The 15135-nt window shown below is 38.8% G+C and overlaps 1 protein-coding gene across 2 annotated transcripts in view; it reads right to left on the bottom strand.

Annotated features, from left to right (window-relative positions):
- Positions 1-15135, bottom strand: part of ldlrad4a (low density lipoprotein receptor class A domain containing 4a) — a 102729-nt gene that overhangs the window by 86808 nt on the left and 786 nt on the right. The gene's annotated exons all lie outside the window — the stretch shown is intronic.

Below are 15135 nucleotides of genomic sequence, written 5' to 3'. Positions count from 1 at the left end.
GAGCTGGTGCCTGCGGGGAAACAAATTCCAATAGGAACATTCAACTGCAGTAGCCACCGTTCAACCTGAAGAGGGTAGAACTCAGACGTTTTTACACCATATATTGTAGAATTAAAACACTTTATACCCAAATGTCAAAAAATGTACTCGAATCAATGAACAGCACTAACAAAAGCCCCAGTCTTACAGATCATTAACTAAAAAAAAGTTGATTTAGGGTTTAGTTACCCTTAAAAATAGCATTTTCAGTTGAATTTGGGGAAACCACTTAAAACATTTGTTGTGTTGAGCTATTTCAATTACGTTTGTTTGATTTGTTCATTGCAAACAGCTGAAAGTCTGTAAATTGCCAATAAACCAGATTTGCAATGGGGGTCTAAATCTCTCCCATATTGCAATAAAGAAAATAGACACAATGAGTTGAAAGGTTGCTTATGACTCCAGAGGACTTTAAGCTCAAGATGAGGACAGTTAGATCAGTATATATGGAGCTGAATCACATATCAGATAAATGCGAATGCAGCTGTTTCAGCTTGATCCCTCGGTTTAAAGATTGTATCAGAATGTACTTGTTTCTAAAGGACAGGTTTAAAAAAAAACTGCGTCTGGTACAGCCAGACAACACGATCTTATATATATGCAGCAGAAACTTTCACAGATTCATTGGTTGACGTTATTGGCTGGAGAAGTGCAGACCTTGGCTTCATTTCGTCCTTTCTAATTGACCTTCTATTCTTGCTGATGGGCTTATTTGATCAGTTTCTGTCTTAAAGGAATAGTCCCTCCAAATATAACAATTCTGGTGCCCTATTTATTTATCTATCTATGTATTTATCTATTTATTTATTTAATTAATTTCTGTGGGACATGAGGAGACGTTTTGTGGTTGTTTTATGGTTTTTCTCTCCCTTTTTGGGATAACAATTTTGTGTACCATTTAAAAAAAATAACGTAATTCAGGTTTGGAATGACATGGAGGTGAGTAAATGATGACAGAATATTCATGTTCGGGTGAACTACCCCTTAAATCCATCTCAGAGATAAATACAAAACAATAGCAGGTAATATATGTACTAAAAATAATAGTCTAGACAGAAAATGATAGAATGTGTGTTTGTCTGGTGCATGAAGACATGAGGTGTCTGTGACCATCCTATGGCCCCCTCAGGTGTCAGCTGAGAGCACGTCTTTTGGGGCAGAGAGAAGACAAGAGAGAGCCAGAGAGAGTGCATGGAAAGGGCACAAGCACATTATCGTCTCGTTTGGTACCGAGGGTGCCAGACAATAATGAATAAAGTAGGCGATATTTTAAAAAAAGAGAGAAAAAGAGGTGTGAGGATGCCAAGCGCTTGGAGAGACACAAAGGGACACGATAAACCCTGATAAAGTCAAAGAGTGTGTGTGTGTGTGTGTGTGTGTGTGTGTGTGTGTGTGTGTGTGTGTGTGTGTGTGTGTCCTACTATTTTGAAACCAGTGTGTGAAACAGAATGCAGTATGCAGCAATAAACTTTTCAAGAACTTAAAGTTTAATAGAAAATTTGTCTTAACTCATGGCAGTTCTATCAAATAATGGTTTGATAAAATAATATAAAATAATTTTGGTTCATTAGTCACACTGGAAATGGAAGGTTGAGCGCATTATCCAGTTTCCAGTGTGCCCTAGATACTGTAGAGTATTTTGACATATGTACTTTAGAAGGTCATCCGGTTTTCTATACTATGCACACAATACATGCTGCATAGTTCATACTTAATGTGACATTTTTAAAGAAATTGGGAGAAAAATGTCCATAGTTTGATAGTCTTCAGATTCATTCTTCAAACTAGAGTAGGTCACATAGTGATTTGTGGAAGATTGCATTGTAGGATACAGTATTCCAGTGTTTCGGTTGAATAGTGACAAATGTACAGTAGCAGCATGTAACCCAGGTATTTAGTGCATACTGAATTTAAATAAAAAATAACCAAATGTGCATACTGTGCTCAATACATATAGCAAATGTAAGTATGTAAGGTCATATAAAATAAAATAAACTTATTTTACAAATTTACAAGAAATGTGTAAAAAAAAAGTCCAACGTTTAACAATCCAATTAATACATTACTCATTTTGACAAATGTATAATTCAGGTAATTATGCATACAACAAACTGAAAATGTTCATACTGCGCACAATAAACATACTGCACATGAATAGTGTGTAATTATTGAAGGCCATAATAAAAATAAATAACCATTACTAATTAAATAAATAATTTAATAAATGAATAAATAAATATTTGTGCGATGCATTGTGGGATACAGTATTCCATGTGGTGTGCTTCGCCTGAATACTCAACATTCTGATAAATATATCATGTAATCCAGGTATTCTCTGCATACTGAAAAATGTGTATAACAATACTGCAAATAAATCATTCTGAATATACCAAAGGTATACAGGATCTATGTTACATGCATGCCAAGTCATGGCAAGTCACAGCTGGTCATAACGTATTACACATAAATATTCACATATTTAAATGATCATACTAAATCTACATTTAAAGGTACGGTAATATCCTTTGGGCATGTACAGTCAGTGGACGTGATGCAAATTGTCACCAGAATAGTACACGCGTGCTGTACACATGCTGCTCGATTTTCGCAGGTCGCATTAAAGAGACGAAAATAAAGAGACGGAAGAACAACAACAAAATACCAAAGACTGCAACAACAACAACAACAACAGACGCCAACATTGACAAGCGCTTGTGAGAGGGGGTTATGAGATAGGCGGAACTTTTCTTTAAAAGAGTACAAACACATTTTATCGATCATAACTTCTTGAGAAAGATAGCAGCTAGGACTTTGGACAAAGATGAACATTTCTAGAGCGCAAGCGTCGACTGCCTGCATTCGTGCACGCTAACAAATGGAGGATACTTTGAAAGGCTACGTGTTCGACTATACACATACGCTAGAGTAAAAAACACGAAGTACACTTTGGGCTTTAGTACCACAGCACTCCATAGGGGACTGGGGGAAAAACACCCTGGCAGGTCCGTACGGTGTGTGCGCGCGTTCATGGAGGTGTGGACAGCAAAAAGGCCCTGACATTAATGCCGGGGTGAGGGGGGTCCAAACACTCTGCTAACACTCTCTCTCAGCAATGCTGGAAGTGTCAGCTTCCACCCAATCAATGGTTCTTACGGTAGCACTAACAGCGTCTAGACGGCAGGGTCATTGACTGCTCTTCAGAACTGTGTGTGTGTGTGTGTGTGTGTGTGTGTGTGTGTGTGTGTGTGTGTGTGTGTGTGTGTGTGTGTGTGTGTGTGTGTCTCAGTACAGAGGTCGCACGCAGGGCACGCGCTCTCCAGCAGGACAGACAAGGCATTACATTGACCGTGCATGTGGGGGGAGATTGCTATCTCGTCTCCACATACCTCGACATACACACAATCTGTTGGCAGACTAAACATTTGACTTCAAAGGCCATGTGGTGAATTAAAGCACGTCTGTTCTGTCTGCGCGTCTGATGTATGAGTACACTAGAAAAACGAAACTAAATTCTAAACGTGTGTCCTAAAAGGCCCAAGTTAAGACACAAAGATGGGTGGGCCTGACATTACAAAGTCACATCTGACATTACTTAACAAAGTTCACCAACACATACTTCATTGCTTGGTTCAAGCATTTTAAGAGCAATTTCAGTTCCTAAAATTCCTGTTGTACATAATAACGTGCACGCTTGCGCTACTGATGTTACAAACCTCAGTGCTCAAGGGAGTAATAGAGTTCACTTCAAATGTCTGTCGTTAAACCTATTCAGGTAGCTATAAACATAAAACATTGTGTAAAAACAGCCTGACACTACTAAGCATATATTGCATAATACACAAAAATGTTGGGTAAATAGGAGTTAAAATAAGACTTGAGAGTATATCTATGATTTTAGGCAAATCACATTACAAATTTTGATTTAAAGCAAAAAAGTATTTTACTAAATTAAACAAAAATACTGTGTGGTTAAAGGAATAGGTCACCAAAAAATTCACCAAAAAAACTAATTTCATTACTTACCCTCTCAAGTTGTTCCAAACCAGTATGAGTTTATTTCTTCTTTTGAACACAAAAGAAGATATTTTGAAGAATGTTGATAACCAGACAGTTGAAGGTAAACGTTGACTTCCATAAGGAAAAAATACTATGGAATTCAATGGGTGCCGTCAAATGTCTGGTTACCAACATTCTTCAAAATATCTTATTTTGTGTTAAACAGAAGAAAGAAACTCATACTGGTTTGGAACAACTTGAGGGAGAGTAAGTAATGACAGTTTCTTTGGTGAATTGTTGGGTGAACTATCTAATACTTAATGGCTTTAATGCTAATAAGGGAAATAACTGTAATCTCATGAAGCATATACAATACATGTATATAAATTATATATTTTCTATATCTTCATACATACATACACACACACACACACACACACACGAGTAGGTTTTTTTTTCACGATAGTGATATACAGTATATTATCAAGTAGGCCTATAGGTGACTTCCTACAAATAATTCTCAATACAATGGGTATATTGTATATCTAACTACCACAGCAAAAACTACGTAAGGAATAATTGATGACAGGCCGTTGAATTATTCGGAAAAAAAATGCACACCCGAGGTGGTAATGCGGTCATGACGCGAACCTCGAAACATTGTTCAGATGATGTATTTAAAGACGTTTGACAAGTTTTTGTCATTAAAACGCTCTTGTATGTAGGAGTAATTTCTTACGCATCTAATCCCATGCCTCCGTTGCCCATTCCAAAACGTCATTTTAGAGTTAGTAATGGAGGTTTGAGCCACTGATAGCAATCAATTAAAGTTACAAATTAATAAATAAATAAAAAGTTTAAATAATGCAGGCTGATGACTTCTACAAAAGCATTTATCATCGATTAACAATTAACAACCTCATATAGCATTACAGTAGGTTTGTCCTAACGGTTTCTAAGTAATCATTAAAAAAAAAATCTATAGTATTGTTATATTCTATGAATTCTTTCCTTCTTATTTGACTTCCTGAGCAGTGCATCGCTAATGAACTAGGGAACAGACTGACACACACCCAGAGTAGGCAGCCCACCAGGTAGTGAAAGAGAGCTCTAGTGAGGACTATCAAAACATAGGCTTATGACATGGATCATGACATCATAACATCCATCCATCCAATGAACCTCTCTCATCACTTCATTCGTATAGGGGAATAAAAAAAGGACAGCATGTACTGTCCAACATCCCATCAGGTCAAGCAAACGTCATACAATTTCTCTTAAAAGCATAGCATACAAAACAGATTGTTTTATTTATTTATTTAGTCAAAAAGCCCCATCTGCTTAACCATGGTGAGTTTTGACATTTAAAACTCTGCCGTTCTTTTAGCTAAAGTGTTTTTAAGATTCCCCTGTTCTGTCTCTCCGTTCCTGAATGGATCTGATTGTATTCGCAATGTTCCGGAGCATGCAGCCTCTTTCTAAAGACGCCCTGTGTTAACAGATGACGAGAGACACAAGCCACAGCTGTACGTGCAGTACAATCTAAAGAATGAGGGCTTGTACAGTGCTGTTCTGTTCCGTTCCGTTCGCAGGCACACACACACACAGACAGATCTCAATTGAAACCATGCCAACTGCAGACAGAGTCTGCCACAGCACCAGCGAACATTTATAGCACAGTTTTCACACAGGAAAGGTGAGGTTTGTGTGTATGTGTGTGTGTATGTGCAAGAGAGAGACACGGGGAGCATTAATGTGTGTTGGCATTTACGCATTGCTATTTAAAGATTTTGCAACAATTTTCACCCAAACGCCTCTGTAAGAAGTCATCGAGCACATGGTTTAGAGGTCACCCCTCTCACTCAAATAAGGCAGAAGAAAGTGTCTAATTTGCTGCGAACGTGAGATCAGCGCAAGTCTGCCTAGCAGCCTTGTGCGGTTCATACTAACTAACGCCACCACATTGGCTCAACATATAAGTCTGTCCTCTGAGAATGCGCACCAGAGGGGTATGGCCTGGGTCATAGGCTTTGCCCCGGGAGGGGATTAAAAAAAACACTATGCAGGCCTGAAGCGTCTCCATCTGGACTTTCTATCAGAAATCATGTCCCACAGGCGCTAACTTGGGGCACGTCCATGCAATATGTTCCGCAAGAGCTAGCCAGATCTTAGCAGCACTGGTAGAAGACAGACAACGCTACGAAAAGACAAAGGCTTAATTTGTGCAAAGATGGTCTGTACTGAGGGGTATAGCTAGAAATACTGAAAGCAGGTAGAGCTATGCTGTGCTTCAAAATACAAGATTTATTTGAATCATCAATTCAAATTTGACCCCATACACAACTTTTTTTTTTTTTAAAGTATCTTATGATTATCAATGCTGCAATTATTTGATAAAAAATACAGTAAAAACAGTATTTTTGTGAAATATTCTCACAATTTAAAAGAAACTGTTTTTTTCTATTTGAATAAATTTTAAAGTGCCCGTATTATGTTTTTTTTTTTTTTTTTTTTCGAATATTCCCTTTCATGCACTGTGTAATAAAGTTACTGTCTCTCAAAAGAAAGAATCGACTGAACCGCCTAAAACGAGTCGGCTGTAATTCGAAACCCACTGCGTTATGGTTCTGTCACAAGAAAATACATTTGTAAAACGCACACCTATGTTGTACATTGTCCGCCTACGAACAGCTCTACACACCCTCAAACACGTAGTTTTACTGGTGACTGCTTCTCGGGATTCACAAAATGCCTGCTCTTGAAAGATGGGCCAATACCCAGTTTATTTGGACCAGCAATCACAACCTGTAAGTAAGAATAATTATTGATGTATACATGTTCTACCGGGTGTTCAAAATACATCGTTTTGTGTTTTATATTGTGTACGTTTCTGGCTAACTCACATTATTACTGTCTTACTTGAAATACGTCTGCTAATCAGGTGTGGGCCACTATTACCTAAAAATGTCTATCAATGCAAATTGTCTGTCGTTCTTACTACTTTGAGTAAAGATAAAGGATGGAGCCAGATTTGTTTTGCAAACTTTAATGTTACATCAGTCATTCACGTTAGTGCTCGGCTAACGAATTGCCTGTTATTGATGCAGTTAATACAGTTCCCGCATCTGCCCTGCAATAAATTCGAAATATACACGTTGGTTTGTTGATGAACTTTATTGATGAACTACACTTGTTAATGCTGATGGTAATAATATTTCACAGTATTACGTGTTATACACTTATGTTTTGAAACAACATAAGGGTGAGTAAATGATGACAGAATTTTCATTTTTGGGTGAACTAACCTTTTAATATACTGTAGGACAGACATGATGAGCGGAACTTCCAGAGCAGTGCTCCCTGGAGTGACATCGCAGAAATCAACTACAGTAATTTTGCAATTACTGCTGATAAGCTCTGATTAGCATGGAAGAGATACCTTTTATCACGTGTTGCTTCATCACTTCTTGATAGAAGAGGGCTTCTCAACTCTGGCCCTCAAGGTCCACTCTCCTGCAGAGTTCAGATCCAACCTCAATCAAACTCACCTGCCTGTAACATTCTAGTAATCCTGAAGACCTTGATTAGCTTGTTCTGGTGTGTTTGATTAGGGTCAGAGCTAAACTTGGAAGGAAAAAGGATCTCGAGAGCTAGAGTTGAGAACCCATAGTACCATAGACTGTAAAAAAAGATGGACGGTGCATCACGTCCTTTCACTGTAGAAAAATTAAGCCAAAAAAATCTGACTAATGGTCATTGCTGATTACGTCATTCGGAGCCTGAAGTGGAGCCGCGGTATAGGTCCTGCACATACTCCCGCTCACACAGACTCAATCACAAGCACAGTTGTCAATCATGACATTACGTCCTGTTTTTATAGCATCGAATATCTAACTAAAACCATACTTTTGGAAAAAAATATTAACACCTACATACCGTAATAAGAACTACCTAAAATGTCAGAAACCATCTTCGGAAAAAAAGTATTTGAAGAGTAATTCGATTTTTTGTTAGGCTCGTGTCCCATTTGATTACATGGTGAGGGTAGGGTTTATGACCTATACTTCACCCAGCCACTAGGGGATGATCAAAAGGTTTTGGCTTCACTTTTCAGGACACTTGGCTAGGACAAGGATGTGGTAGCGCTGTCCCAAAGCACTCGCAGTCTTCCTACAAGTCTGCACCTTTGTGAAGTAACGGCGCTTTCACTGTCAGGAAGAATCTGCTGCAGAGCTTGCATCAGTGCGGGCTCGGCAAAAGTGCGCATCGAGGGCGCATATCGACCGCAAAGGGGGCGCTTTCGACCATCCTTCTGAAACCTAAAATGACAAATGGGACAACCTACGGTCTCATGGACTTAACAGACACGCTCGCGGCAGCCATTGTAAGTCCACAAGACCGAAAGTGCATATGAAGTTTGCCATTTGGGACAGGGCTGGTGTGATATTCATCACAAAGGAAATGAATCAACCGCCAATCACACCAAGTAATCAAAGACGATTTTGCGAGAAATCTTTTATGATCCCCGAAATTTTACTTAGACAGAAAAATCTTGACTGGACGATTAATTAAATTTTCTTTTCCATTTCAATTTTGGCTTCCAATAGTTGTGAAAATAAGATAATCAAGATAAAACTATTACTGTGCAGCATTCTGTTTTGCAATCATCTTGTGTTGTATTATAAATCCAGTGCACCCCTTTCCTTTACAGCTTGTCCCACCCTAAAAGCACAAACTTAACGCCCTGACTGTTTACTTGTCTTCAATATTTGTTCAAGGATTTTTTACTCACATTAGTTAGCCTAGTAATTTTTGCTGTGATATTTAAATTATCAAAAAATTTGAAATTTCACCAGCATCTAAAATGTTGGTATCATTACAACCATAAAAAAGGTTTGTTGATCAAAGGGTAGAAGAATAGTCTGTCTCAGTAGTGTGTGTCGTGCACTATACTGTGAGACCTTTCCCCTTCAGGCCAACCGAGTTTGGCTGAGCACAAGGCATAGCGCGAGTGCTGTCCCGAGAGCAGTTTGACCGCACGGTCGGAGAGGGACGTCACGCATTCCCCGCCTGTGTCAGGAAGCTTTCCTGCTATGCTGTAGGAATGCAGGCTTCTATCGGCTTTCTCTCCTCGAGCCAGGCAGAGAAGAGGGGGAGGGAGGCCGTGCGAGAGAGGGAGAGAGACGTGGGCAGGCTACAGGCGAGGAGCAGTCTGCCTCGCCACTTATGGGCATGTTAGGTGGCAGCAGCACAAATGACCATACATGAGTCTGAAGCTGGTGGAAGGAGCCGATCACGATGACTGTTGATGTCACAATGCAGTTTTGTGGCATCTGTTGCCAGGTTTGGCCATCAAGCAGTCAGAGTTAAAGTACAAGTCTCATCTCATTCCACGAACTGTAATCAGGATCCCTGACCCCAATCTTTGTCATAGCCATGTCTCAGGTCAGCTGATGATGCACCACCACAGCTGGCTGAGTGATGTCTGCATGGATCAGCAAAGTCATCTAAACTCATCACACCACAGCGATCAAATTACAGGCCTAGTCTGGCTCACTCGCTCACCAGACATGAGACGGGTTGGGAATGTTTTTATTCTATTTGTTTGTGTGGGGGAATCGAACGAATGTACATGCAATTTTTTAGCTGCGACCATGCGACACGGAACATCAGTGCTGCCTGCCCCAATGGTGTATTATCTGTCCAAGTTTGCAAGGTAATGTGCAAAACTACATGTTTTTAAAAGTCTAACGATTTTTAACCAGACAAACCCTTTTTAAAACGCAAAAAGTCATGATGAAAGATGCAATGTAATGGCCATTGCCCAGTCTTAAGGCTTGTTTACAAATGACAAATATTCTGTGCAAAAATTGTGTGCAATAAACATTTGAATTTGAATGAATAGTTGTTAATGTGCCTGCTCAGACCTACACAAATACTTGCATTCCATCAATACAGTTTTTAACCTTTTTTTTTTTTTTTTTTTTTTTTTTTTTCGCACAGCAAAGAACTCTAGTCAACCAAAAATATTTGGCCCTTGTATACTGCTGTATTTCTGATTTTGCATAAGCACCACCTACTGTCAGAACATTTACATTGCTGTGAACAGGCCTTTAGGCTTTGGTCGCTGGAGCTTTTATAGAGATTCATTTAAGCACACAGAATGTCTCAGAGTGGGTTTTAGCATGCTAGCATGGAGTGATGCTAGTGGCACAGACATTACACACTTTACCTTTAAAGTTCTTCCGTACAAAAAAATGTTTTACTCCCTAGTTAACCATACACTTGTTGGATGACTAGCTGACAATCCTGACCCATCCCTAATAAAAGTTTTTGGGTTACAAATTGTTGCATGTTGAACATGGCTCCAAAGGTGCCTGAATGCTGTGCTATTGGGTATTTTCAGTGTCCAATAATGAATGCTTTTTTGGCTAATATTAACTATTTGCATGAGCAAAGGAAAATGTTCTTAACATTTTTTGTAAATTTGCAAGACTTTGTAACTTTAAGTTACAATGGATTTAATGCTAAGCTAGAGGCTGACAAGTTTGCATTGGGGTCAGTGGCATAAAGACGCTATTTTTTTATGTGCTACATGCTACACTAATTGCATAGTATTTGAATGTGAATTGTGACATCCGATATTTCCAGGTCCTCTTGACTGGGGAACTGAAGAGTGGCAATGGGACGTTTACGAATTTAATAATTCTGGTTTAAGAGCCATTCAGCTGGAAGGCATCAGAGACACGGCTGAGGACAGACTACACTTCAATGGACACAAGAGAAAGCAGGAGGGCGTTCTCGGATTTAATCTCCATGAATAAATATGTTGGCAAGCAAAGGCTAGATATGCATCAACACTCTCTCAACATATAATATTTCATTCTGATCTTTCACTCGCTCTGCATTTTGGATGTGTGATTGACATTGGGCCTTTTTTGTTTTGTTTACTGGCTCCCAAAGTAAAATCTACAATAAGTATATCAAAGAATAATATTATAACCGCAGTAAACTGTGGTGCTGGTGAAAATCCATTCAGTTAAAAGTCTTGAATTATTTTTCAAAAAAATATTAAGATTAAAAAACGAAAGACCTTGGCATTCTTTCCAGTGCTGTGCATCCTCACGGGCTTGAGTCAGGCCTTGAATAAAGACTTTCGAAATCAAGCTCTGTCCCTAACACTCCCTCTTCCTGCCCAATGAATTATTCCTGCAGGAAACTAATCCATCAATAAGCCTTCAAAGCAAAAAGATGCGTTGAACCAGGACTCTGATCAATATTTATGGGGCATACATGAATAAAACTGAGCTTCTTCAAAGGCAGCTAAGAGAAACCTGCAGAAAGACAGAAAAGCCCTTTTTCTCTTCCTCGCCACAGCCGTAGATGCTAAAACCCGGTGAATGTGGAGTCTTAGCCTGAGCTAGAACAGAGAGACTCCCTGGGTGGACTGGGAAGGGTGCCTAAGATGGCTAAAAATAAAGATCGAGAAGGAAGAAGAGGAAAAACAGCGGCCTGTTAGTCCCTAATCAGTCTCCCAAGCTTAGGAACAAGTACATAGATGGCTTGTTGCTAACAGGCTTGTTCCCTAATGCTCCAGCACCACAGGAGTGTAGATTTATGTACCATATCTATTATGATCTAGTGATTGTTGATGGAAAGCATGTGAATGAGTCACAATAAGCACTGCTTGCTGGCTCTGCTCGATACATTATTACACCCCATGAAATCAAAAGTGAAGCTTTGTAGGTTTTAGTATAAGTCTGGTATAGGCATTTAGCATATAGGCCTACACATTTTTACTTTCCCTTCTATGAAAATTAAACAAATCATCATCATCGTCATCTCTTCACAGGCTTATACAATTTTTTATCTGTTGAAATGCTCTCTAAAATGAGAATGCCCCCTCTCTGACTAGAAATAGCAAATTATGGGCTGTTCAACAAAGTGAAACACTAGCTTGCTGAATACTGTGCCATATTCACTGCATATTTTCTTTAAAAATAGCAAGTAGCCTAAAACAGAAGGCATTAACCTATCATGAGCATTTCAAACAGTAGTATGCTACAAGTTATCTTGAAATTAAAAATGATTATCTTACAGTTTTTAATTAATTTTGTGTTTTGTAGCTTTTGGCAGTCCAATTAATGGACAAGTCAAAACAAAAGAAATATTAAAAATGACAGCTGTAATCACTCATATCACACAAAAAATAGAAGACCATTCAATTCACACACATTGCATTTGCCAGCCAGTGGCGTAAACTAAAGGATATTGTCTAAAAAACATTTTTTTTCTGTTTCAAATATAAAACACATCAACAGTGGAAAGGAAATTGAATTTGCAAACCATTTCATGGCATCTTCAACATGAAATTAAAGACAAAATCCTGCTACAAATAAACCAACAGCCATATTATATCTGTATCAGTACATAAGCATGAATGGACTCCATAAATACACTGAAGGAGTGAGTCATGCTATCAACATATTTGTGGTAGGATTCAAAAGATTACTTTGTATATTTGCTCCAAACTGGACTGCATTTTTATCAGCTGTTTGTCAGTGGACAATGGCAACAATATAAGGTCACTGGCAAAATACTGTGATGTAAAAACAAACTCATGCAAAAGAGAACAACAAAAACTGCAGCACCCAGCATAAACAGCTGGGCCAACTTCAGACAGGTCAACAAAAAACAAACCTTCAGGGAGGACAACTTTATTTTTCATATCCTCTCAGCACTATCTTTATACAGTCATATCAGTGCAGAAGACTATCTCTAGAGCAACATTAGCTGCAGGAAGTGATCCAGGCTTTGCTCAGGCACAGGCTCAGATGGAATTTCAGGAATTTATTCCCAAATTTTGAGTGAAAAACTGGGTAATTAAGCCATGAATATGATCACACAAGACTTTGAGCACGCACAATTTCACTGGACACTGCAAAGAACGATATGACGCATTTTTAAAAACACAAATTTGACAAATAATAAAAATACAAAGTGTACAAAATATTCAAACTACTCTCCAACCACTTTCCAAGAGGTCACACTGTGACGTATCATTTATCTATCGGTCACACTGTGACGTATCATTTATCTATCGGTCACACACATACGTGAGACAAATTCGCAGGTAAAAGTTCACCAAACTCGAACTTTGGAACGCAGCGAAACGCGCAACTTCTTCGTATGAGCTTATGTTTTCAGTGTCCTGCATTTGCATATGTATTAATGGAATGCAAAGGATTGAAAAATGTAGTGTGAACACCCCCTTTATGTGTTTGAGGACTGGTTTCACAAACAAGGCTTAGATTAAGCCAGAATTAGGCCTTCGTTCAATACGGACATTTAAGTAGCTTTTATAAACGTGCCAAAAAAACATTACTGGTGTGCACCTTGAGACAAAACAATGGCACTGACATGTTTTAAGATATGTACAAACATGTATTTTAGTGTGGGACTAGGCTTGTCTAAAGTGGGGGGAAATGTTTTAAACTGATTCGTACTAATAGCTGAGAGCGTTAGCCAATCATTCAAAATATTCAATAAATTAATATTTTCTGTTAAAAATATTTTTTTGTCATTAATTACTTACCCTTATGTCGTTCCAAACCCCTGATTCCTTAATTCAACTTCGGAACACAAATCAAGATATTTTTGAAGAAATCCGAGAGCTTTTCTGACCAATTTTTGACCAAAGCTTTCCAAATTTTCTGAAGAGACACGATTGCTTTACATGATGAAGAGATTGAATTTAGGCTTTTATTCATATATACACATTCATCAACTCACACATCAGTTCTGGTAAACGGAAGCATGATCGCTTGATATCCAAGAATCAATGAGGTTCATTCCCGTATGTTACGCAGCACATTTGAGCTTCCACAAGAACCAATGAGGTTTGTTCTCGTGAGTAAAGCAGGTTCAGTTGAGCTTCTGTTGTGAATAAAAGCCTAAATTCAATCTGTTAATCATTTAAAGTCTCTTCAGAAAATTTGGACAAAACCGCTCAATTCATATGGATTAGTTTTACGATCTCTTTATGAACTTTTTGAAGCATCAAATTGGTAGTTGCGTAGCTGTCAATGGAGGGACAGAACAGAAAGCTCTCAGATTTCATCAAAAATACTTGAATTTGTGTTCCAAAGATGAATGAAAGTCTTGCAGGTTTGGAATGACATGAGTATGAGAGATTAATGACAGTATTTTCAGTTTGGGTGAACTAACACTTTAATGTTGTTTTTAGGTGGGGTAAAATTAAATGAACAGCAAAACTCAGCATTTTGTTCATGTACCCCCTCTGTCACCCCACGTACCCAAGTTTAGGAACCACTGCTCTACAGGACTAAACAAGACCAAGAGTTTCCATGATGTACTTTTTTCTGGGTGTTTAACAGAGGTGGAATAAAATGGACATTGAGTGAGACAGAAAGTAGAGGGGTCAGTGTGGAGTATCACTTAATTTGGCAGCTTAAAGGGAAAGCACAGGCTCTGTTCCAAAATCTATTGAGCTGTCTTGCTGGCAACTGCCTTCTAAGGGCGCATCTGAAATGGAACATCACTTTTTGTACCAGCAGTGTTCCCATGATGCTTTAAAATAGTGCCTACTCAGGCAGCTCTCTAGTTTTCGGAACAAAGCACATCCGTGTTATGGCACAGGACTGTGTGCATCACTAGGAACAAATGAGGGAATCTGGGGCCTGGGGCTCTGCATAATGCCACTTTATGTTACTTCAGCCATGCAAAATTACCCCAGGAAAGAGACAGAGGAAGTTTTTCCAAGAATTACTGTCTAGCCACATTTCAAGGTACCAGTATGGGCTGAAAGAGATTGCAGCCATGATCTCTGATTCACCTCTCTCTCAGACATGATGAATTATGAGTCTTCAAACTGGCCCCTGAGGATGTTATATACGCCTATAAGGGAATAACAGTGTAAGAGCGCCATTACATGCCAAAAAAGGCACAACCCTGCAATAAAAAATAAACATTTTGAAAGCAAAGCTTCAGGATTTATCTTATTTTGCTTTGTGTGTGTGTGTGTGTGTGTGTGTGTGTGTGTGTGTGTGTGTGTGTGTGTGTGTGTGTGTGTGTGTGTGT

This window comes from Phoxinus phoxinus (assembly GCF_949152265.1).
Source record: "Phoxinus phoxinus genome assembly, chromosome: 19".
Classification (NCBI taxonomy): Eukaryota; Metazoa; Chordata; class Actinopteri; order Cypriniformes; family Leuciscidae; genus Phoxinus; species Phoxinus phoxinus.
This window is presented reverse-complemented; position numbering and strand designations above follow the sequence as displayed.